The sequence below is a fragment of the Lactuca saligna genome, chromosome 3 (genome assembly GCF_052625555.1).
Source record: "Lactuca saligna cultivar CGN05327 chromosome 3, ASM5262555v1, whole genome shotgun sequence".
Taxonomy (NCBI): Eukaryota; Viridiplantae; Streptophyta; class Magnoliopsida; order Asterales; family Asteraceae; genus Lactuca; species Lactuca saligna.
Genome location: NC_136419.1, coordinates 107,068,992 through 107,093,524, shown reverse-complemented (window position 1 = coordinate 107,093,524; position 24,533 = coordinate 107,068,992). Strand labels below are relative to the sequence as shown.

Below are 24,533 nucleotides of genomic sequence, written 5' to 3'. Positions count from 1 at the left end.
GTTCTGTGTAGCTTAGTGACCATGAAACTGCATGAACTTGTTTGCCTAATAATTTAGTGAACATTAAATTGTTAGAGCTAGGATTGACCAATCTTAGTTAGTAATTAGACTGAATAAATCTTAGCTGTGCTAGAGAACGTGAATTGTGATCATAATTGCGTTTATACAACAAATCTTACATAGCATATCTACATTCATAATTAGTTCTGTGTTTAATTATGTGTGAACATACATGGTTTAACATGAATTAGTTACTTATTGGTAAAATAGAACTAAATTACTAATATAATTAAAACCAACTTAATAACCCATAATCATTAGCTAGTCATAAGGAAGAAGTGGATTCAACTAAGCAAGAGTGTGTTTTTATTTAATTTGATTAAGTTCATCTGATCTTGCAAAATCAGATAAAACCCTTTATTAAATTTGTTAATAAATTAGGTTAATTTAATAGTAAGTAGATTAATTAGTAACACCGTTCCCTGTGATCGACACCTGACTTACCTAAGCTATACTGTAATCTGACTAGGTACACTGCCTATAAGTGCATAGTTACTCTAAGTTTGTTAGGTTATAAATATTAAAATTAGTGGGTACTTTTGTGCACATTAAGTTTTTGGCGCCGTTGCCAGGGAACGGTGTAGATCATTAGTTTATTTAGTTGCATTAGATTAATCGGTTTTTTTTTTTTTTTTTTTTTTTTTTTTTTTTTTTTTTTTTTTTTTTTTTTTTTTAGGAATAAAATCTGCAGAAAGCTTAATTGGTTATTTATTTTGCTAGCTTATCTTAGTTTAATTTTTGTTCTGTTTGTCACAGAGTTCACGACGTGAGATTCAGTATACTCACGACGTGAAATCTGAGAGTTCATTTTTAGTTTTTCTTATTTTAGTCCAGTTTTACGTTTTAATTTAGCAAGTTGCAGGAGTTAATGACTAGAGGCTCAAACACACCATTGGTGCCACCACTAGAAGATCCCGAGTCTGCAATTCACAAGAAAAAGACACCCTTGCAAGAATTGAAGTCAGCCTTCTCTAGGAAGGCGGGAAAGAAGACAGGAGAGTCAAGTTCATCAACGAAGCATGAGAGCAATCTTGAGCATTTGGATCATACATCCGTGCAAACCGAGTACGAAAGTGACACCGAGCCAGAATTTGAAGAATACACGAGTGAACCCGAGAACGAGCCAAGGAACGAGATGGCAGATATTGAAGAAATGTCCATGGGAGCTTACAAAAAGCGGATCCGAGAAGATGTGGGTCCCAGATTAGTCCAACCCGCAATACCTGCCAATGCCACATTCGAGCTGAAGGGACACATATTGACTGCGCTGAAGGACATCCTATTTTTCGGGAAAGACCATGAGGATGCTTTTAAGCATCTAGATGAAGTCAATGACATTGCAGATTACTTCAATGTCCCAAATGTCAACAGGAACACAGTCTTGCTTAGGATGCTGCCCGTCACTTTCAAAGGAGCTGCTAAAGAGTGGTTAAAAGCACTCCCACCGGGTACAATCACCACTTGGGCTCAAATGCGTGAGCAATTCCTAGACCAGTTTTGCCCACCATCCAAGATAGCCCAACTCAAGAAGGCAATAGCTAACTTTAAGCAACAGCCGGGGGAGTCACTGTACAAAGCATGGGAGCGGTACAAAGGCTTACTTAGAAACTGCCCGCAACATGACCTAAATGTGCAGCAAGAGATGTCAATCTTTTATGATGGGGTCAATGTGATGACAAGACAACTCATTGATTCTCAAGGACCATTGACAAGGAAAAATCCAAGGGAGGTCAAGGAGCTAATTGAAGAATTCGCGAAACACTCCCGCAAATACCATAACCCGAGGCAGGATGGAAGCAAAGGCGGTGGAGGAACCCAAACTGAAGAAATTGCAGCTGTCATGGCCATGCTGAATAACATGGATCGCAGGATAACACAAATGGACCAGTCGATACACGCCATAAGAGTGGGGTGCGAGCGATGCAATGGTCCACACTTGACCAAGGACTGCAACGTGGATGAATTTGGGAACAGAAAAGCTCAAGTGTGCTACTCTAATGGGGATAAGTTTGAAGAGGACTGGAGGAAACCGAAGAAGGAGTGGCTGCCATATGAAGAATATAAGAAGCAAAAAGACGAGAAGTATAGGCAGACAGGTCGAGGCCTCTATCAAAAGGAGCAGCAACCAGCCGAGAAGAAACCCGACCTAGAGACCATTTTAATGAAATTTATGGAAGCATCGGAAAAGCGACACGAGGCCACGGATTCTGCTATTCTGGAACAACAAACTTTGATAAAGAATCAGCAAGCCTCCATCCATAACCTTGAAGTACAATTGGGTCAACTAGCAACTCTAGTTCATGAAAAATTGTCCCCGAAGAGTCCCGAAGTACAGAACCAATCTCATGTAATGGCCATAGACACCGAAGAAGAAGCTATCTCGAAGTTCCTGGAAGCATTGGACGAAGAACCACGAACGCCCGATCAAAAGAAGAAGAAGATCAAGATCGAAAATCATGAAGCTGCTGAGTTCCAGAGATCACGACGTGAACCTTATATGTTCACGATGTGGGCCCGTCATGAACAGAAAAATTCTGCAGACAGTTCGGTTTATGAGCCGAATTTGCATTTTCCTTCCCAAGCCACCCTTAGTCCACTGGAGAGAGAGCATAGAGAGTTTGTCAAGCATGTGAAAGGGATCCCGATTAATACCCCCTTTGTCGAGTCCTTATCCAAAGCTCCCGAGAACCAGAAATTACTGCAAGACTTGATAGACACTTGAAGGCAATTAAAGAAGCAGTCTACAGTGATTTTAAGTGAACAAACTTCAAAAGTTGTGTTGGGAGAGACACCAGAAAAGATGGGGGATCCTGGACGCCTCACGCTTCCATGCGAGTTTGGGAATAAAATGAAGGTTAATGCTTTAGCCGATTCTAGGGCTAGAATTAATCTAATGCCTTTTTCATTTTATCAAAAATTGGAGATTCAGAAGATGAAGGCTACAAAAATGAAGATTCACATGGCGAACCGTTCGGTGACACAACCCCGAGGCATAGTGGAGGATATTTTGGTGATAATTGGAATTTTTTTTTTCCAATAGACTTTGTAGCCTTGGACATGAAAGAAGATCCAGATGTTCCGATAATCCTAGGTCGGCCATTGCTCAACACTGCTGGTGCCCTTGTTGATATCCGCGAGTCGAAGCTAACTTTGAGGGTTGGAGATGAACAAGAAGTCTTTGGGATAAAGGATGACTTTCAAGAAAATAAAGAAGAGGTGTTCACAATTAATGAAGAGAATGAACTAGAAGAATTGGAAAAGCTTATGGAAGAAGAGATAAAAGTAGTTCATCAAGTCAAAATGACAAAACCAAAGGCATCTGTTCCATATTGGATTGAAGTCATAGCTTACAAGAGACCGCCTTCTTGGGTAAGCAAAGAGGATGAGGAAATAAAAAGTGATGAAGAGGAGGTCACTTCAAGAGTAACAAGTGTTGGATTAATGTCTAAGTCCATAACTATAATTGGTAAGACTTGACCCGACCCGGCATGGTCCATTTGGGTTGCATACCATCATGCACTTGGATATACTATAATGAGAGAAATAAGACACTTATGGTTATTAATATATTATAAGTTCTAGTGTATTAATAATAAGAATAATAAGATTATTTAATTAGTATTGATCAAGAATTAATCTAGGATTAATTAAGTGATCAAAAGAAGACTAATTAAATATATGGGTTGATTGTGTAAATCATCCATACTTATATAGTGGGCTAATGCTCCATGGATAATCAAGTTAGGCTAAAACCCATAGGATGGTCCATGGATGCTCCATGGTGTATTTGAACCCATGGATCCAAGGAAATGGAAAGCCATGAAAATTAAGGATTTACCCTAATTGTAACACTATATAAAGATATTATTCTTGACAAAATCGACCACTAGTGAGAGTAACAAAAGGGCTAGCCGATTTCATGAAGTGTAGAACTCTCTCAAGTTATTCTAAGTGTTTTGATGATTGTGATTCCATTTGAGGCTTCCACACTATTGGGGCTAGGCACTCAAGCTTCATGAAGACTTTCTACATCAAAGAGGTATGTATTCTATCTTGATACACTCATTGTTTTGTATGCTGGATTAGGATAATACCTTAGATATTCTTATTTGCATGTATAATAGAGAAAACATAGATCCAAGGTATTTAGGGTTGCATGTACACTTAGGAGTGTTAGAATGCTCAAAACCCAACAGTGGTATCAGAGCCTAGGCTTGTTTTCTTGTTATACTTGCAAATGGAGCTGAAAAATCGAGTTTTGATGCTGTCAGCCCAGCAGACTCGCCGAGTCCATGAAGGGACTCGACGAGTCCAAGGCAAAATGCATCCAACTCGCCGAGTTTTGTTCATGCACTCGACGAGTTGGACCCCAGACAGCATATTTTCGAGGTTTTTGGCTAGAAATGGACTAGGAACATTACCCTAAGTTGTTTTTGAACTTATAAACTTGTTTTTTAATGTGGTAATGTTCATGCTAATCCATTTTTAAAGATAATTGTCAATAGATTCATGTTTTGTATTAGTTTAAGGTTTAGACTAATTACATGAAGAAGTTTGATATGAATTATCTTGTTCTTATGAGTTGCTTAGATTAATAGAAAAGTTAATTGAAATAGTTGTTTTCAATCCATTTTAATCTAAGAGTTGAGTATAAAATGTGTTTGTGTAACTTGTCCTCAAGTTACATGAAGAGTCACATTAAAGACTCATAAAACTCATAAAAGTTGGTAATGGTTACAAAATGAAGAGTCTTGTGTCATTGAATTTTTTTTTATGACTCCATAACTTGTCCTCAAGTTATGGAAATTCAAGAGTCACTTCATTAATAAATAAATAAATAAAGTGTAACCTTAATTAATTCCATAAGTTATAAAAATAAAGAAAAGTTAATTCTTTTATTTGTTTAAAGTCTTCCATAAGTTATGGAACTTGAAGAGTTTTTGGATTAAAGCTACTTTAAACACATAAGTTATGGAATTAATTAGTTTTGAATAGTTTCAAAACTTGCCCTCAAGTTTTGGAATTTGAAAAGTTTTCTCTTATGAATACTTTAATTCCAAGTTAGCCCTTAGAATTTTAAAAGAGTTAAAATTCAACACTTATACTATTTATAACATTAATGGTTAATTATTATATATATATGTATAAGAACAAGTCGTTTTACCGTTAGTAGGCCTCATTCACGAAACCGGTCTATAAGGTGGGTATAAGGTTGTTGCCTATAAAATGGTGACTTAATGGGTGTCCACTCTCACCCACCGCTTGCTTGATCGGTGGAGGGTCGTTAGCCGAATGGGTAGGACAATGACTTTAAATTCTCCCTTCATTAAAAGTATTAATGATAAATACTAAAGTAACTAAAATCTTAATAATTCCCAATCTTAGTTACTTTAGGAAAATGTGAATTTGGTACTAGCCTATGGAATTCACACTTTGTACCTTACCAAGTCGTTGGTGGAGCGTGTGTGGTTAACCGGCACACTAACTTGGACTAGTAAGGACCACGAAGGGTGACTTAATGTTTTTCATAGATCAATGGAGCGTGTGTGGTTAACCGGCACATTGATTAGGTGATAATATTAAGGGTACCAAGTGAATTGGTATGGTTATTCACACCTTGTTTTGTGATCCTCGACATCCCAGTCACAAAATTTGAGAGGGCACACTCGAGATTGAAACATGCCATTGAAAAGTTCAATGAATCTCAAAAGATCTAGGAATTTCAAATCCAATTAAAACCTAATAAATTATTTCGTTTTTCATGGTGGAAATTGGTGAATCGTCATTCGCCTACCTTCAAATATTTTATAGCTTGGATTACGGCATCCCTCTTCTAAGTTATAAAATAGTTTGTTGGGTCCTAGCCTTAATATTTCATATTGGGTGTCATATTAAGGACTTTAAATCAACTATCTTGAATATCTCCCAAAACATGTCTGGTTTAGACATTTATGATCTTCCTAAATCTCTTGAAGATGATGTTCCTCAACATCATGCTTCACTTCCTCTATCTCCTCCAATTATTCTCCCTCACCTACAAGTTCTTGAAAAGTTTAAGGTCACTCGAGCCATATTGGCAAGTAAAGGTCTTGGTGTGGTCACATCTTGGAGATGTAGTCACATATTGACAAGCCAGGAGAGTTGGGTGTCAAAGTCTTGAGAAAGTTGGTGGTTCAATCACTTTCTAAGTCACATAGTGAGTTCTTTTGGAACACCTATGAAAAAGACTATGACAAGACCCTTAATGATTTTATCTATTTGTTAAGATCAACTTCCTCAAAACTTGATGGACATTGACAATAGTGACACAGGAAATCCAGAAAAGCATTCTCTTCCCAATGGAAAGGGATCGGCCATAGTCAACTCGGTTGACCATATGGTAAAGAGAAAAACTAAGTCTGTGATAGTCCCGTGTACCATTATCAAAGGGTCCATATGTTTATATTGCCAAAGAAAGGGGCATTGGTTGCAAAGCTGCCATAATTTACCTAAGGATGTTAAAGTCGATAAGATTGACTCTACTTCAGGTAAAGTCCACTATCTAACTGTATTAAGTTTCTATTCTGAGATTCTTGATACATGATGTGACTGGGTCACATGGTGATGTTTTAAGAATCAAAGAAAAGGTAAAGAAACTTAAAGAAAGAATATGCTGAATCTGATCGCGTAGATGGATTTCTATCGCGTAGTTTGAAGATCGGATTCTTGAGCTACTTCTTAGGAGTTATAATATATTGCTTGTGAATAGATAACAACAAGTTTTTCATGTGGATTGTAAGGATAAGTTTTTCCGCAAAGTTTTAAAAAAAAAAGAAAAAAAAGGGTTTTAATTTTATTTATTTTTAAAATATCCTTACAATGGCATCTGTGGAAAATTGTTGCTTATATGTTTCCAGTAATAGCAATATTGGAAAGTGGATTTGATTCTTCATTTGTGGTAGTGTCTGAATTTACCAAATGAAGAAAGTTTTTCATCACCCAAGTTTCAATTGGACAGAAACTTGGAATCATACAAGTTGTATTGTATGATGAATGAGAATTTTCATCTTTGAAAAATTAAGACTAATTCTTTGATCACATGTATATGTGAGTCAATTGAAGGACTAAGGAATTAGGTACACTGGGTGTGCACTGGTCAAGGTCCACCACAAAGATTGATTTGTCGTGATTTACTAAAGATTAGTAAATATGATTACACTTATAAGGTTAAGTATAATTCTGTAACATTGAAAAGGTTCCAATGTATGACAAAACAAATGAGAAGAATTAAATTAGGCAGAAAGATAAAAGTTTCTCAAATCTGAAAAGATAGGAGAGTACTTTAGTATCAGTTTTATGATCATCTTATTGATTTAGAAACCATATCACAAATTCATACTCTAAGGACGTCTTAGTGCATTGTTATGGCTAAGAAGAGAGGTCATGAATTGTTGGATTGGTTAAAATCAAGAAGATGAGTCATACTTCGTTCCAAAACAATTCTTAGAGTCATACTCCAAGATTGTAACATTGAGTGACATAAAGTAAGGTTTAAAACACTTATCAAATGTAGTGTAAAATGTTTTCTACTCTTGTACATTTGAGATTGGTAAGTTGTGATGTCTTGGATGAGACAAAGACCAACTAAGACCAATTGTGTGAAGTGTTAGTCTTGATAAGAATCCGCACTATCCCTTGAATATTTGTTTTGTCAAGGAATGGCTCTTGACTAGGAAAAACTTATATGTCAAGGGGACAGTGGGAGCCTTAAAGATCCTGAAAGAGTTTTAAGATTTAATCAAGAGTGAAACCTGTAATTTATCACTAGCACACGACTTAAGGTTTGCAACCTATCATGTTGACATAATTATTATTTATGTACCTACTTCAAATAAGTTGAATTTGCATGTGAGTTATCAGAGTTCAACTTGGAAGCATTGGTGGGCCTTGTGTTACCAAGGTGACAAGAAACTAAGATTGAATAAGTTTAATCCATGTAGGGCTGAATTTGTCACTAACCTTATCTTGTGATTATGGTTTTGACAAATTCGCATGGATAGGAACTCATACACTATAAAATCTAAGTGTCATAAGGTTTCTCTCCGATTCTTGAAAATGATGGTGAGGAAACGCTTTCACTAAGTAGATTTTACGTAGATAGCAATTGTGTTATTTGCATTTTCAAAAGTCGTTGGTGGAGCGCGTGTGGTTAACCGGCACACTAACATGGACTTGTGAGAAATGGCAAATGCCTAAGCAATTGAGACTATGATTACGACATCCCTTTTCATAGTTCTGAAAATTGTTTAGACACACATGTGAGCTATCTAAGAAAGGGTGTATGAATCTAAATTTCAGAAGTCCAGCAGATTTCTGGAAATATGTCAGAGCTAGTGGGAGCATAAGTGTTATGCTGATAATCATCATGTTAGTGGGAGCATGATTATTATGATTAGTATTGCAAGCTAGCAATGTTAATTATAGAAAACAAAGTTTCAATCCGTGAAGTTGCAGGGGTTGAAAAGTTGTTTTGCTATAATTAAGGGAGAGGAAATTATACTTCATTTCAACTCTAAAGCTTAGATTGAGATTTTAATCATCTTTAGTCAAGAATATATATGAATTTTGTGTTGGAATGGTTCAACTTGAAGAAATTCTATATATATTGCATTTTCAAAATTCGATTATGATTACGGCATCCCTCTTCATAGTTAAATTTTGAAAACATGGCAAATAAAAAATATTGTAGCAAAAGACTGGTCTAGTATCATGTCTTTATGTCAAACATCATGAATCGTGTCCCATATGCTTCGGATATAGGATCGATTTCACGTGCTATAATATTCATCCTTTCTAAATTTTCCAAATGCTTAAGGCATTTAGAAGGGAAAAGTCTAGAACTGGATATGACTAAAGTGATTAAGCAATTGTCGAGGACAATCTGAGGTTCGCCAAAGATTGGTTGCTCAGGGACATTTGGAAGTCCAGTGTTAATTTTGGTAGGACCATATTGACATTTTCTGAAAACAGGTAACTCTTGTTCGGAAGTGATAGTCAAATGGGACTATGGAAATGTCTCCATAGGTGGAAGTTATTCAATCTATGTAAGATTAGGAAACTTAATGCAAGAAGGATGTTCCCAAGGAGCTGATCTCCTTTGGAATGCTCTGTAATGGTTGATGTCAAGTCTTTCTGACTTCGTGCATAATCATTACAAGAGGATCAATGCATATAAGTTTAGAATCTAACAGATTTCAGTAAATGACATGAATTTGGAATTCTTGCATTTACAATAAGGATTTGGGATTATGAAATGAGTATCATTGGAATCATGCTCAATTGATCTACATCACAATGTAAGGATCATAGACAAACATAGTGTGCATACCTGGGGTATGGCATAACTATTGTTTAGAAAACAAAGTGTACATGCTAGGAGCATGGGACGACTGTTGTTTTATTCGAGTCTTAAGTTGATTATTTGAAACATTGAATAATGTGTAATCAATATGGTGATAAATAAAAAGTGGTTTTATTTATATTCAAAAGGGTTCTGAGACCATATTAGATTCGATTATTATTGTGTTTCACTTTGCATGTTTTGACTTCCAAAATAGCTAGGTTATTCTTTCCGAATGACTAAGTTATTTAAACACTCCACAGTCGTTCATATGTTGGAAGTAGGTATGAATCAAGACTGTCATGAATCGGGTTTGTAGATGGCTAAATGGGTTTAGTCATGGCAATGGTGCTACAACATTCATGAGTGCTCATAAGTTATGAGTATTGGAATAAACCCACGCTCACTTGTATCACTTCATGGAATTTATCTCGAGTGATCGTGAGATGGTAATATCATATAAATCTTCAAACCTAGAGATATGAGTTGTTACCTATAAGTTGGTTGTGCATTGATTGCACGTAAACGCATCAGTAACTTGATGTTATAAAACGTGCCTTTGTGTACAATTCAACAAGTAGTAGAACAAGTATATGAGTCGAAGTTTATATGTTCCTTCTAGAAATAGAAGCGATATCTGGGCCCCTCGATGATTTTGTTGTGACCTATGTACCGGCCGGTCAGAACTGAATTGATGTGTTCGATTAAGTTCTTTGTCAAACAAATCGAAAATCGGGAAACAAACTGCTGGATAATAAGTACGACGTTGTTCCATGTATTTGTCCGGCTGATATCAAGAGAACAGAGGATTATATGATCCCTTATCTAATTGACAAGTCATTGACAAGATCAGAGTTCATCTACAAGGTCAGAGTTCGACAGAAGCTTTTGAGAGCTACGATTGCCAGTTGGTTCCTGAAGTCATACGCAATAATAGTTTTAGACTTATCCAAGTGGGAGACTGTTGGATTAATGTCTAAGTCCATAACTATAATTGGTAAGACTTGACCCGACCCGGCATGGTCCATTCGGGTTGCATACCATCATGCACTTGGATAGACTATAATGAGAGAAATAAGACACTTATGGTTATTAATATATTATAAGTTCTAGTGTATTAATAATAAGAATAATAAGATTATTTAATTAGTATTGATCAAGAATTAATCTAGGATTAATTAAGTGATCAAAAGAAGACTAATTAAATATATGGGTTGATTGTGTAAATCATCCATACTTATATAGTGGGCTAATGCTCCATGGATAATCAAGTTGGGCTAAAACCCATAGGATGGTCCATGGATGCTCCATGGTGTATTTGAACCCATGGATCCAAGGAAATGGAAAGCCATGACAATTAAGGATTTACCCTAATTGTAACACTATATAAAGATATTATTCTTGACAAAATCGACCACTAGTGAGAGTAACAAAAGGGCTAGCCGATTTCATGAAGTGTAGAACTCTCTCAAGTTATTCTAAGTGTTTTGATGATTGTGATTCCATTTGAGGCTTCCACACTATTGGGGCTAGGCACTCAAGCTTCATGAAGACTTTCTACATCAAAGAGGTATGTATTCTATCTTGATACACTCATTGTTTTGTATGCTAGATTAGGATAATACCTTGGATATTCTTATTTGCATGTATAATAGAGAAAACATAGATCCAAGGTATTTAGGGTTGCATGTACACTTAGGAGTGTTAGAATGCTCAAAACCCAACAACAAGGTCGGTGGTGAAAGCAGAAGAGAATGACATAAAGTACGAGGAGGAAACCAAGGGCACAAAATGCAAGCTTGAAGAAAAGGGAAAAGCTAAAAAGGAGAATTCAAAGAAGGCGTATAAAAGGAGAGTTCAAGCTTACAAAAGGCGGTTCAAGGAGCAAAAGATCTTGGTGGAGGACTCTTCCGAAGACTCAACGTAGGAGGCACGGAGTCCAGCTCAAGACTCCAAGAAAAAGAAGCACTTCTCAGGAGGCAACCCGAGTTTGGTTTAAAACTTTTCTCTTTCTTTTTGCATTTTAGTTTTGAAAACTTAGATCGAGTCATCCAACTCTATTAGAACAAAATGTGGGGACCTTAAAACGAAAGTAGTAGTAATTAAGAACTTAGTTCAAACTCAGAAAAATTTAATTATCCAGACTTAATTCACGACGTGAATAGTTAGCAATTCACGGCGTGAATTGTGAATGAACCGGACACATAATCCATGATAAGGCTTAACCCATTAGACTAGCAAGCCCAAGACCAGTCCGTGAGTACATGGCCCAAACTTAAGCCCAACCACTACTCATGACATGAATTGTATATAATTCACGACGTGAACTTTTACAAGTACGGGACCACATATTAAGTCCCCGGAAACTAGCAAAACCTTTCATTTGTTTATTGTTCACGAAGTGGAAACAAAAATTGGCCCCCCTTGGTCCCCATTGCTGCGAATTTAGCCGACAATCCTACTAATTACCATTGTGCTTACGTAATACTTCCAACAAAGGTACTAATTCTTGATTATTACGTTTAATTTTTGGTTCTAGTAGAGGAACTTAGGGTTAGGGTTTGTTAAATGATGAAATTAATTCTTTACAGCTCGTAAATAACCTTGGAATGTTCATGCTAAGTGTTTGGAAGTGGTATTGGAGTAAAACCCAGGGATATGTTGACTGGATTTTCCCCGATTGTGAAGATTCGGCTTCCTGTGGTTACGAATTCACGACGTGAATCATACAAGATTCACGACGTGAATTCTGGTGTTAATCAGAATTCATTTTTTTTCTATGTTTGACTTGTGGGTATTTGTTTTGGCTGTTTCTTTTTCGTGTTTTTGCAGGAATGGCTCCAAGAAGAGAGGCTCCAGCTGGGGTTGCGGGTTTACACCCGGTTTAAAATTTTCCCGCGACGACGGCCCGTGATGTTTTGACCCGTTGGAACAACAGATTGGGATGGCTTTATAACAGAGAAATTGCAGTTGCTCCAACAGTCAATTGGACAAGATTGAGGGAAGTAGGGCTCGTAGATCGGGTGGGCCCGTATTTGAAAAAGACATTTATTGGAGATGGCTATTCGTTCACCTGTTCAGGTTGGCAAAAACTGTTCCGGGTGCAAGAGCGGGTCTACAAGGAATTTTGTGTCGAGTTCTTCGCAACGGTGACGTTTCAGGAAACGGTCCAAGATCCATATTGGCCACGTGCGTTGGTATTTCGATTGGGGGGCGAGTACCGGGAGTGCAGCCTAGTTGAGTTTGCTTGGAGAGTGGGACTGTATGATCGACAGGAGGCTGTGACTCCCGAGTTTGGCATGTTTTTAGGAGAGGCTGCTAGAGGATATATGGAGGGTGTCACGGGATATTCTTTTTGGCATAACATTACCTCTGGGATGTTTAATTCCGGAGTATCTCCTGAGAGTAGTATTCGGTCCCCGATTCATCGTTTACTCCACCGGTTCATTACCTTTTCCATCAACCATAAGAGGCATGGCGACAAAGTGACTAAGCAGAACTTAATTTTCTTATGGTGCATCTTACAGCCTGGTGTCTGTTGTAACATCCCGTATTTCCTAGCCTGTTTTCTGGCTGGGTCTGCTGCGAGTTCGCGCCCTGGGAGCCCTATTTGTGGGGGTCATTTTGTTACTCGTTTGGCCCGTTCTTATCATCTGATTGTTCCCGATATTATTAGATCCATGATGTGTGTAGACGAACATGAATTTGGTATGGGATATTTGGAGACTATGCGAGTGGTCAGAAATTTTGGATCGCACTGGGGAATAGTTCCATCTGACGCTGAGGGTGAAGATGAGGATGATCAGCCAGCCGATCAACCTGCACCAGAGCCGAGACCGAGACGCAGGAATGTAAGAGGAAGGGGAGACCGCGGGCAGCCGACACACCCAACTGCTTCCATGGTGGGTGCACCTTTTGGGGGTGATATGGCTGGTTACTTTGACCAGTTATCATTGAGTGTGAATTGGATAGGCGGCACGATGGAAAATGTGTTTCGGCATCTTGGGGTGGAGCAGCCATCTCATTTAGGGTATCATTACCCGATTTGCCCGCGTTGGTCGGAGTATGGTGGTCGTGGAGGTGATGAAGCTGGTACCAGTGGAGCGCATGAAAATGAGGCGGATGATTGATCGTTATTTATTTTGTTTGATTTGTGTTTAGTTTCTTTTAGTTTATTTTAGTTTGTTTTTAGTTTGTTTTTATGGGATTGTAAGAACTACTTTGAATATTATGTTACTTTTATTCTTCGTTGTTGATTGTTTCTCAGAAATTGCTATGGAGTGCTTAGGAGGGATATCGAGTTATGGATGCGTACATTTTTAGCTGGGAGTGTTTAATTCCGAGAGTCGAGACCCATATTTTCACAATACGTTTGGGGTGAGTTAATGAAGTGGAGTGTCCGCGAATGAGTTATAAACTGATGACTTTGGAAGAGTCTTAATACATTAAGACATTAGAAGAAGGATTGAGCAATGTTTTTTTTTACTTGTCCAGTTCTCACGACGTGAACATTTCTAATTCACGTCGTGAGTCAGTTATCAGGAGGTTGTCAGGATATGTTCAGTTCGATTTCACGTTGTGAATTATTACACGCTCACGTCGTGGGTATTACATGTTTTCCCACATTGGTCATTCTACTTTTGGAGACTTACACCATGTTAAAAGATGATTGAAGGCCCGATTTCATGTTTTGCGGGTACGCTCCTTATTTCGCGAGTTCCAGAACCAAGTTTCTATTTTTGGAAGTCCGTATTCAAATTGCACATTTTCCGCACTTTTCGAGATGCTCACGCCGTTATTCTAGGGGAGTCTGTTCCTTTTTCTCCCTTTTCTTTAATTTTTTATTTGTTTTTATACATACAATGAGGGCATTGTATGAAATAAGTGTGGGGTAGGGGTAGAAAAAGTAAATTGCTAGGAAATTTTGAAATTTCAAAATTTTGAAATTTCAAATTTTTATTAATTGAATCTAGTAATAATAATTTGAGCTATAATTGCTAGTATTATGTGGGATGATCCGATGAAAGTTCAAATGTTTAGTTGAGCCAATATACGTTATAGTGCATTTGTGGCCTCCCTTATTTTAGTGAAATCATGGAACAAAAACATAACCCCGCTCGGTTTGAAGGATGCAATATGTTTAGCAGCCTAAACCTGAAATGTATCTAGGAAAATTATTATCATTAACCAATAAAGGTTGAGGTTGAGCGCCTCTGCTTAAGCATGTAGGTTTTGAGTGAAAAAAGAGAGGTACATGTAAAAAAACAAGAGAGAGAATTACGAAAAAGTTTGAAGAATTTTGGAGCAAATGAAGTGAAGATTAAAAGATCAAAATTCCAAGAAATTCAAAAAGTTAAAGATACCAAGAAATCAAATCAAATAAGGTGGTGAATTCAAAGAAATCAAAGATCAAATTATCAATAAAGTGAAGAATTCCTAAAAAGCTCCATAGTGGTATCGGGAAAAAATTGTAATTCTAGTTTATGTATGCTTAGGTTGCTCAACTAAAAATACCTTGAGGTTAGGAGGTTTTCTGCGGATGGATTCGGAGGGTTGCATAAAATGAGCATTGTTCGGAAAAAGTGGGCAAGTGTTTATGAAGATTGTGAGTATTTAAAGTATGGGGGGTACTTTAGGAAAATTTTAGACACAAATGCATGCGTTGAGGTCTTGGCATAATGGCTGAATTGGAGTCGGATTGTTCAATGTAATGTTAGTTTAAATTTGCTTGAGGGCAAGCAAAGCCTAAGTGTGGGGTATTTTGATATTGCCATATTTATACTTATTTTTAGGCAATATTTAAGTACATTTTTATTGAAAAGTTGGTAATTTGTTTAGAATAATGGTACTTATGAGCTTAAATGTTGTTTACAGCAAAAAAAGAAGACATTTTGAAGAAAAGAGGACTGGAAACGTTAAAGAAAGAAACTTGGGAATTAGAAGAGTAAAAGTGAAGCAAATCTGGAGAAAGGGGTTATTCACGACGTGAGAATTAAAGAACTCATGACGTGAATTAATGGTTCTAGAAGATATGTACGCGGGTGAAGAAATCCTTGGCGGGCACGGTTATATACTACTCACGTCGTGAATTTATTATTATTCACGATGTGAATGTATAGATAACAGCAATTATAAAGATCCTTGACTATTACGAATGAAGGGACTTTTAGCTGAGGAAAAGGAGTTCCAGGAGACGTTTCAGAAGAGAAGAAAGGTCCTGGAAGAGAGATTTCAACACCAAAAGAAGTAAAGTTTTATATTTAGTTGATTATAAACATGTTTTTCATTAGTTTTAGCTGTGTTAGTTTAATTACTATGATGAGCAGCTAAATCTAGCTACTTTTACTTAGCTAGATGAAGCTTTGAACTTATGAATAGTTATATGTTTATGGATTAATTTGAGTTGGTAAGAATTGTTTGTGTTTGATTTGTATAACCTAGCATGTTATTATTTGTTTATCTAATTGCTAGATCGCATGTTCTGTGTAGCTTAGTGACCATGAAACTGCATGAACTTGTTTACCTAATAATTTAGTGAACATTAAATTGTTAGAGCTAGGATTGACCAATCTTAGTTAGTAATTAGACTGAATAATTTTTAGCTGTGCTAGAGAACGTGAATTGTGATCATAATTGCGTTTATACAACAAATCTTACATAGCATATCTACATTCATAATTAGTTATGTGTTTAATTATGTGTGAACATACATGGTTTAACATGAATTAGTTACTTATTGGTAAGATAGAACTAAATTACTAATATAATTAAAACCCAACTTAATAACCCATAATCATTAGCTAGCCATAAGGAAGAAGTGGATTCAACTAAGCAAGAGTGTGTTTTTATTTAATTTGATTAAGTTCATCTGATCTTTCAAAATCAGATAAAACCCTTTATTAAATTTGTTAATAAATTAGGTTAATTTAATAGTAAGTAGATTAATTAGTAACACCGTTCCCTGTGATCGACACCCGACTTACCTAAGCTATACTGTAATCTGACTAGGTACACTGCCTATAAGTGCATAGTTAGTCTAAGTTTGTTAGGTTATAAATATTAAAATTAGTGGGTACTTTTGTGCACATCAGGCATCGAGCCCCACTCAGTATACAAATATGTTTCTCTTAGGCCCCACCCGTTAAACATACTCAAACATGTACATAGCAGATAACACATAATCTAAACATATTCTACTGCAATCATGTTCTAAGGCCTCGCCAATCTTAGGCCTTGCCCCTGTCCTGCTACTGGTGAATCATGGAACCCTATCCATACTCCTGTTGATAGTGGGATACAGGCCCCCACCCACACTCACCTCTTTCCTATCTGGGGCCTTGCCCCTGTCCGTTACTAATGAGATACGGAACCCCATCCATACTCTGCTAGTGATGAGATACGGGGCTTCGCCAACACTCACCTCCTTACGAGGCACATACAAGTATCACAGAGGCAACAAGTATAATGTAAAATACAACCTAAGAATCTTCCTCTGGATTACCCTGGCATCGTACCCCCGGCCTGGACACATACTATCAACTAACATACTACGGGCTTACCCTAACATCGGACCCCCAGTCCTGAATCTCTCATACCTACTCATGCAAGAATCACAAAGACTTCTAGCATTCTAACCTTCCTCGGGCCTCGCTCGGCATCAGGTTGATACCTGGAACATATACAATAAGTGCATAGGGATAACCCCGGGTCTTCCAACTATACATAAACATGAACAAAACGGGTCGACATTGGTGCCTTAGATCCATACAAATAGTGAGGAGACTCACCTTGCACGGCTGAAGACTGGCTGAAACACCTCTGGCTGTTATCTGACAATCCCCCGAGCTACTATTCCCCTTGCTCCCCGAGCTACAATACCAACATAACACTTAGTCCCAAAATGCCCTCCGGAAGTCAAACTAAGTCAACTCTGGACAAAGTCAAAGTCATCAATCCATGGTCAAAGTCAGCACTTCTAGATTGACTTGACTTGCCGGGTTGCTCCATCAACTCGTTGAGTTCCAACTCTCAGGATCCTGAAATCGCAAACCAACTCGTCGAGTCTTCCTTGAGCTCGTTAAGTTTGCCCTCAAACAGATCGGGACCCTTATTCAACTGACTCGCCAAGTTCACCTTTGAATTCTTTGAGTCTATCTTCATCATATAAATGTGTCCAGTGTATGACTCTCCGAGTTATATGCACAACTCATCGAGTCGGTCTTCATGGGTTGGGATATTGCCTTGGACTCGCCGAGTTCCTCCTTAAACTCGTCGAGTATGATGATCTTCAGGTCTTCTAAGAACCCAAACTGACTGAGTTCCCTTCCAACTCAACTCAGACCAAATAACAAAAAGGTTTTAGGGCAAGGAAACGGCCTGACTCGCCGAGTCCTATAAGTCACTTGCCAAGTCCCTCTATGTCCAATTCTATTTAGACGATTCCAGTCGAGCACAGAGCATCCATGACCCAGATCTAACCTCTAGGGTCGGAATAACACGCAAAGCTACTGCTTTTACATCCATGCATGGCCCTTTTTGCTCAATAGGCCATAACAACCTCTTGTACTTTGCATGGGGAGTTCTAATGGCATAAAGCTTCCACCTTTATAGCTTAATTGCCCACAATACTCTCAGATCTGAAAGGATGTTATTTGGGGACGTCCAAATCCCACACACACTCATTCATGGACCAAAATCTTCATAAAATGGACTGTAAAGAGATCTAGTAAATTAAAGGCCAAGATGAAAACTTGATTACCAAGAAATGCAGCCACTGGAGTGTATCTTCTGGATCTACTTCCTCCTTCTTGAGCCTACAACTTCCTTCTTCGCCTTCTTCCTCTTCAAGAGCACAAAAATCACACAAAGGTGGCTTAAACAGTCACAAGGTGCACTAGGGTTTCGTGGGTGAGGGTTTGGGGTTTAGGGGCTAATGATGAGGCTGAAGGAATGAGAATATGATGCTTAAATAGGGCACCAAGTCCCGAAATTAGGTTTTCTCAACCCAGGCTAGAGTTACGGAGTCATTCCCCCGACTCGCCGTGTCAGCCACTTAGTCCGCAACACGGAATTCGCTCCCATTCATCAAGTTCCTCCCTGGACTTGATGAGTAGACCTCTTGACTTGGGATTTTATTTCCTTTCTTGACCTTCTAAATTTGGGGGTGTTACAAATCTCCCCCACTTAAACTAGACTTCGTCCTTGATGTCCGCTTCGGCTCACAACACCGCAACTTCTCACGACATTCCTAATCGTCGCATACATTGCCTGCTTGGAATAACCCTTGAGAATATCATCCTGAGATGATCCAACCAATACAACCTTTGAGTACAACACTCTTAATCAACCGGTAACCCTACTGGTACTTACCGAGCACTTACACTTGACATACAAGGGGTTCACCCTTTTTCCCTGCGTTGTCACTGGTCTTCCCAAGGAGACTTGCCCTAAGAAACAAACCTTTCCAAACTCCATCAAGGACAATTCCTCTGCCAAAACTACAATCTGGGCCACTCCCAGTGTTGGCCATCTTCTGATCACCTAGCTATCCTACGCGTTGCTTCTCTTATTACCACCCCTGACTAGAATCCTGCTAGATTTCATCTATCTCCGAATGAATCCGAGACTACCCTGGTCCTAACTAATCTGCCAATACTCTGGATATCGGACTCTCACCGGTTACTGAATGCAAGCACAATCTCCTAGTTGCTCTCAGCGACTTCCGAAGAAAACTTCAGCTACCTGAACTACTATATCTACCGGGCCACTCTAGCTCTAGAAGGTCTGGAATTCTCGATCCCCTACCCTGACCCCAAGGTCTCTACCAGGTCCACCTGCTTCTATAAGTACATGGGCCTCGCCCACAGGTCTCACCCAATCTATGCTTCGGAGTGGCCTCTTCCGTAGGTCTCACCTCTCTAGGCTATGCAGGCCCACTCCTCCTTTACACTCAGCTTTTTATCCTTCTGTGATTCTTATCATCCTAACTAGTAGATACGGGCCCTCGCCTACACTCCATTAATTAACTGCTAGTGCATATTACGTCTTACCCATAGTCTTATAACACTTCCCTCACTGACTCACTGCTGGGGAATACCAACTTGTAACATCATAAAAATACAGGCCAAGAATTTCATTTTTAATTTAATATATAAACCATAGTTTCCAAAACATTCCATTCATAACGAAAACAACTATATCAAATCATAGTATCATCTCAAAACATGTTATTATTATCAGAGTAAACATCCCATGCTAAACTTCTTGGTGTATGTGTGCCATGCAATCATATCGATCTCTTCCCTCCGCTACCGAAAGTACCTGAAACCAAAACTGAACTGTAAGTACGAAGCTTAGTGAGCTCCCTAATCTACCACATACCATACACAAATTCATACTGCAAACATTGGGCCTAGCCTGCTACATCAGGCCCCGCCCGGCATCGGACGAATCCGACATCAGACCCTGTCTGGCATCGAGCCCCACTCGGTATACATATATGTTTCTCTTAAGCCCCTCCCACTAAACATACTCAAACATGTACATAACACATAACACATAATCTTAACATATTGTACTGCAATCCTGTTCTAAGGCCTCGCTAATCTTGGGCCTCGCCCCTGTCGTGCGACTGGTGGGTTATGGAACCCCGTCCATGTTCCTGTTGATAGTGAGATATAGGGCCCCGCCCACACGCACCTCTCTCCTATCTGGGGCCTTGCCCCTGTCTGTTACTAATGAGATACATAACCCCGTCCATACTCTGCTAATGATGAGATATGGGGTCTCGCCCACACCCACCTCCTTAACAGGTACATACAAGTATTACAGAGGCAACAAGTATAATCTAACATACAACCTAAGAATCTTCCTCGGGATTGCCCTGGCATCGGACCCCCAGCCCGGAGACATACTATCAACTAACATACTACGGGCTTACCCTGACATAGGACCCCAGTCCCGAATCTATCATACCTACTCATGCAAGAATCACAAAGACCTCTTGCATTCTAACCTTCCTCAGGCCTCGCCCGACATCAGGTCATAACCCAAAACATATACAACAAGTGCCTAGGGCTAACCCCGGGTCTTCCTACTATACATAAACATGAACATTGTAACAACCCGAAATCCAGGTACCCTTCTATTTAACTCTTCATCTTTGATTTGTTGCCATTTAGGGTTTTGCATGTTAGACGAGTACGCTGGGCATACAAAGAGCACGTTGTACGTACTCGCGCGCTTCATTTGAACGCGTTCACCCTCGGGTACGCTGGGCGTAACCGGTCCAGACCTAAAAACCCTAATTATTTCGGATGGCTATAAAAGGAATGTGTGGCTCGACTCCTCAGCCACCATCCCTCAGAAAGAAACCCTAAAGAGAGTGTTTATTTGTTCTTAGCCCATTTGTGAGTGTTCTAAGCTTGGTGGTGCCATTTCAAGGTAGCAAAGGAGAAGAAGAGTTCATTGGGAAGGCTATAAGTTGGTGTTCAAGTGTGGATGCGAGCTTTGCAAAGTTTGAAGCTTCATTCTAAGGTAAAAAGTTCGGATCTTGACATATAGTTCTTGTGATATGCTTTAAGTACCATTTTCTAGGGTTTTGGTCCCAAAGGTGGAGACTTTATGAGCAAATGGTCTCCATAAGCTTAGATCCATCATATTTCTGGTTTATTTGAGTTGTAGACTCATAAACATGTAATCTTGGACGTGAATGTTTCACCATGCATGAGATCTAGATCCTTGAGTTGAAATAGAAAGATGTTAAGGAGTGTAGGAGCCTTTACAGCCATGCCAAGGCTTAAAGGTTTCGACTTTATGGGTATAGATGCTCAAATAAAGCCGGATCTAGAAGTTGAAGTAATCGCTTAACCGATTAAGACCAGAAATGAAGAGTGTGTTGAACTGAAGGTTACGTTGGGCGTAACTCCCAGTACGCGCAACGTACTGGGTGGAGACCCCGATTTGTGGGTTGGCGATGTACGCCCCGCGTACATCAATCTGTACGCCCCATGTACTGTAATGTGGACTTTTGTTGACTTTTAAGGTTTTGGTCAACATGTGGACTTTGAGTCAAGGAAGGGTAAAATGGTCTTTTACCCTCTAAGGAATGATGATAAGAGGTAAAGGCTAGTTGTGGAAGTCTATATTAATTAAAATAATATTCGTTGTGATCAGGCGAGGTTGAGTCTTCGTTGGGATTTGGAGATAGTGAGTGCGCGAGATTTTAGACTTTCCACGAGGTGAGTTTTCCCACTATACTGTACCCGGAAGGGTTTTTGTTATGTGACCGGAAGGTCGAATATGTTACGAGTTGTATGTTCCGTATATGATAAGTTAATCGTTTGTATGAGCTATGTATGCTATGTTTGATATGGGCCGGAAGGCATATATGATATGGGCTGGAAGGCGTTGTGATGTGGACCGTAAGGTTGGCGCAGGTAGGACCGGAAGGTTTACTGAGTCGGGACGGAAGTCCCCTAAGACACATGGACCGGAAGGTCAAGGCCTGGAAAGGCGTATGTGCGTAAGTAGTATTTTGGGGAACTCACTAAGCATTTATCCTTACAGTTGTTGTGTTATGTGTTTCAGGTACTAGCGAGGACCGTGGGAAGGCGCCGGCGTGATTGTACACACTGACGAAGGAAGTGTTTTTTTTATGATCATGGGATGTAGTTTGTTATGATGACATTGTTACACATTTGGTTTCAGAGTGTTAAACGATAGTTTTGATGTTTGCAAAAATGAAAAATTTGTTTTGAAAATTCACATTGTTACAAACATGTGGGCCGACATTGGTGCCTTAGACCCATACGAACAGTGAGGAGACTCACCTCGCAAGGATGAAGACTGGCTGAGACACCTCTGGCTGCTATCTGACAATCCTCCGAGCTACTGTTCCCCTAGCTCCCCGAGCTACAATACCAACATAACACTTAGTCCCAAAATGCCCTCTGGAAATCAAACTAAGTCAACTCTAGACAAATTCAAAGTCAACGATCCATGGTCAAAGTCCACACTTCCAGATTGACTTGACTCGCCGAGTTGCTCCATCAACTCGTCGAGTCCTAACGCTCAGGAACTTGAAATCGAGAACCAACTCGTCGAGTCTTCCATGAACTCATCGGGTTCACCCTCAAACACATCGGGACCCTTATTCAAATGACTCACCGATTTCACCTTTAGACTCGTCTAGTCCATCTTCATCATATGAATGTGTCCACTCTATGACTCGCCTAGTTATATGAACAACTCGTCTAGTCCATCTTCATGGGTTGGGAGATTGCCATGGACTCGTTGAGTTCCTCCTTAAACTCGTTGAGTACGATGATCTTTAGGTCCTCTAAGAAACCAAACTGACTGAGTCCCCTTCCAAATCAACTCATACCCAATAATAGAAGGGTTTTGGGGCAAGGAAACGGCCTGACTCGCCGAGTCCTATAAGTGACTCGTCGAGTCCCTCTATGTCCAATTCTATTCAGATGATTCTAGTTGAGCACAAAGCATCTAGGACCTAGATCTAACCTTCCAAGGTCGGAATAACACGCAAAGCTACTGCTTTTACATCCATGCATGGCCCTTTTTTCTCAAAAGGCCATAACAACCTCTTATACTTTTCATGGGGAGTTCTAATGGCATAAAGCTTCCACCTTTATGACTTAACTGCCCACAATACTCTCATGTCTGAAAGGATCTTATTTGGGGACGTCCAAATCCCACACACACTCTATCATGGACTAAAATCTTCATAAAAGGGACTATGAAGAGATCTAATAAATTAAAAGCCAAGATGAAGACTTGATAACCAATAAATGCAGCCATTGGAATGTATCTTTTGGATCTACTTGCTCCTTCTTGAACCTCCAACTTCCTTCTTCTCCTTCTTCCTCTTCAAGAGCACAAAAATCAAACAAAGGTGGCTCAAACACCCACAAGGTGCACTAAGGTTTCGTGGGTGAGGGTTTGGGGTATGGGGGGCTTAAGATGAGGCTGAGCGAATGATAATATGATGCTTAAATAGGGAACCAAGTGCCGAAATTAGGGTTTCCAAACCCAGGACAGACTCGCTGAGGCAGTCCCCTGACTCGCCGAGTCGGCCACTTAATCCGTGACACGGAATTCGCTCCCACTCGTCGAGTTCCTCCCTAGACTCGACGAGTAGACCTTTTGACTTGGGGTTTTGTTTCCTTTCTTGACCTTCTGAATTTGGGGGTGTTACAATTTTTCAATGGGATAATGACAACCTTTAAGTTTATAATTTATTGTTTTTATCCTTTTGTGGTTTTTAGGTTCATAAAAACTGGATGTTTGTAACTGTTTTTTCTTTTTTGAATTTTTCCCTCTGCTTTATTATAGCCCTTACGTTTAATAGAAATTTTCGATTTTATCTTTTTTTTTTCACAAAATACCTTAAGTTTGCTTTTCTAATTCATTAATAGATGTTAAATACGAGTTCGGATAAAACCGACAAAAAGTTGCAAATTTGAGGTATTAATGGACCTAAAATACGACTTTGAGTAAAACTGACAAAAACTTGCAAAAATAATGGTTTTTATAGCATTTATCCGTTTTTAATCATTACATCTTAAAATAATTTTTTCCAATAAAATTTTGAACTATTAAAGGTATGTTTGATGGATGGAATCGAAGGTATCAAATAGTTGAATGAACAAAATAATGGAACTCTTTAATATTATTTCATCATCTTAGTCAACGTTGTTGAAATTATTTAAATGATAAAAATACCATTAATAAAGAATAAATATAATTTATAATTTTTTCATAATATTATCATTTTCAAAATTACACCTTCGTCGTTAAATCATACTATTCTATCGCCCTATACCACTCACAAATCCCCACATCCACCGACTCTAGAAACATGTATACACACACACACACTCACCCTACCCCATCTATTTCCACTCATGCACCTCTAAATGTTAAGTATCATGATATTCAAGGTTCTAAAATACATGAGGCGTGGCATGGAGGCAAGTCCAAACCTCAAGGCTTACGAGCCATGACGAGCCTATGATGATTTTCAAGGCATGATATCATGCCTTAGCATGTCTTTCCTGGTGAAAAAGGCATAACA

General features: G+C 39.0%; 1 non-coding gene across 1 annotated transcript; it reads right to left on the bottom strand.

Moving 5' to 3' along the window:
- Positions 1 to 1,579: 1,579 nt before the first annotated feature.
- On the bottom strand, positions 1,580 to 1,686 carry LOC145038186 (small nucleolar RNA R71). Its single transcript, XR_013679249.1, has one exon. It is a non-coding gene; the product is annotated as a small nucleolar RNA R71 (small nucleolar RNA).
- Positions 1,687 to 24,533: the final 22,847 nt, after the last annotated feature.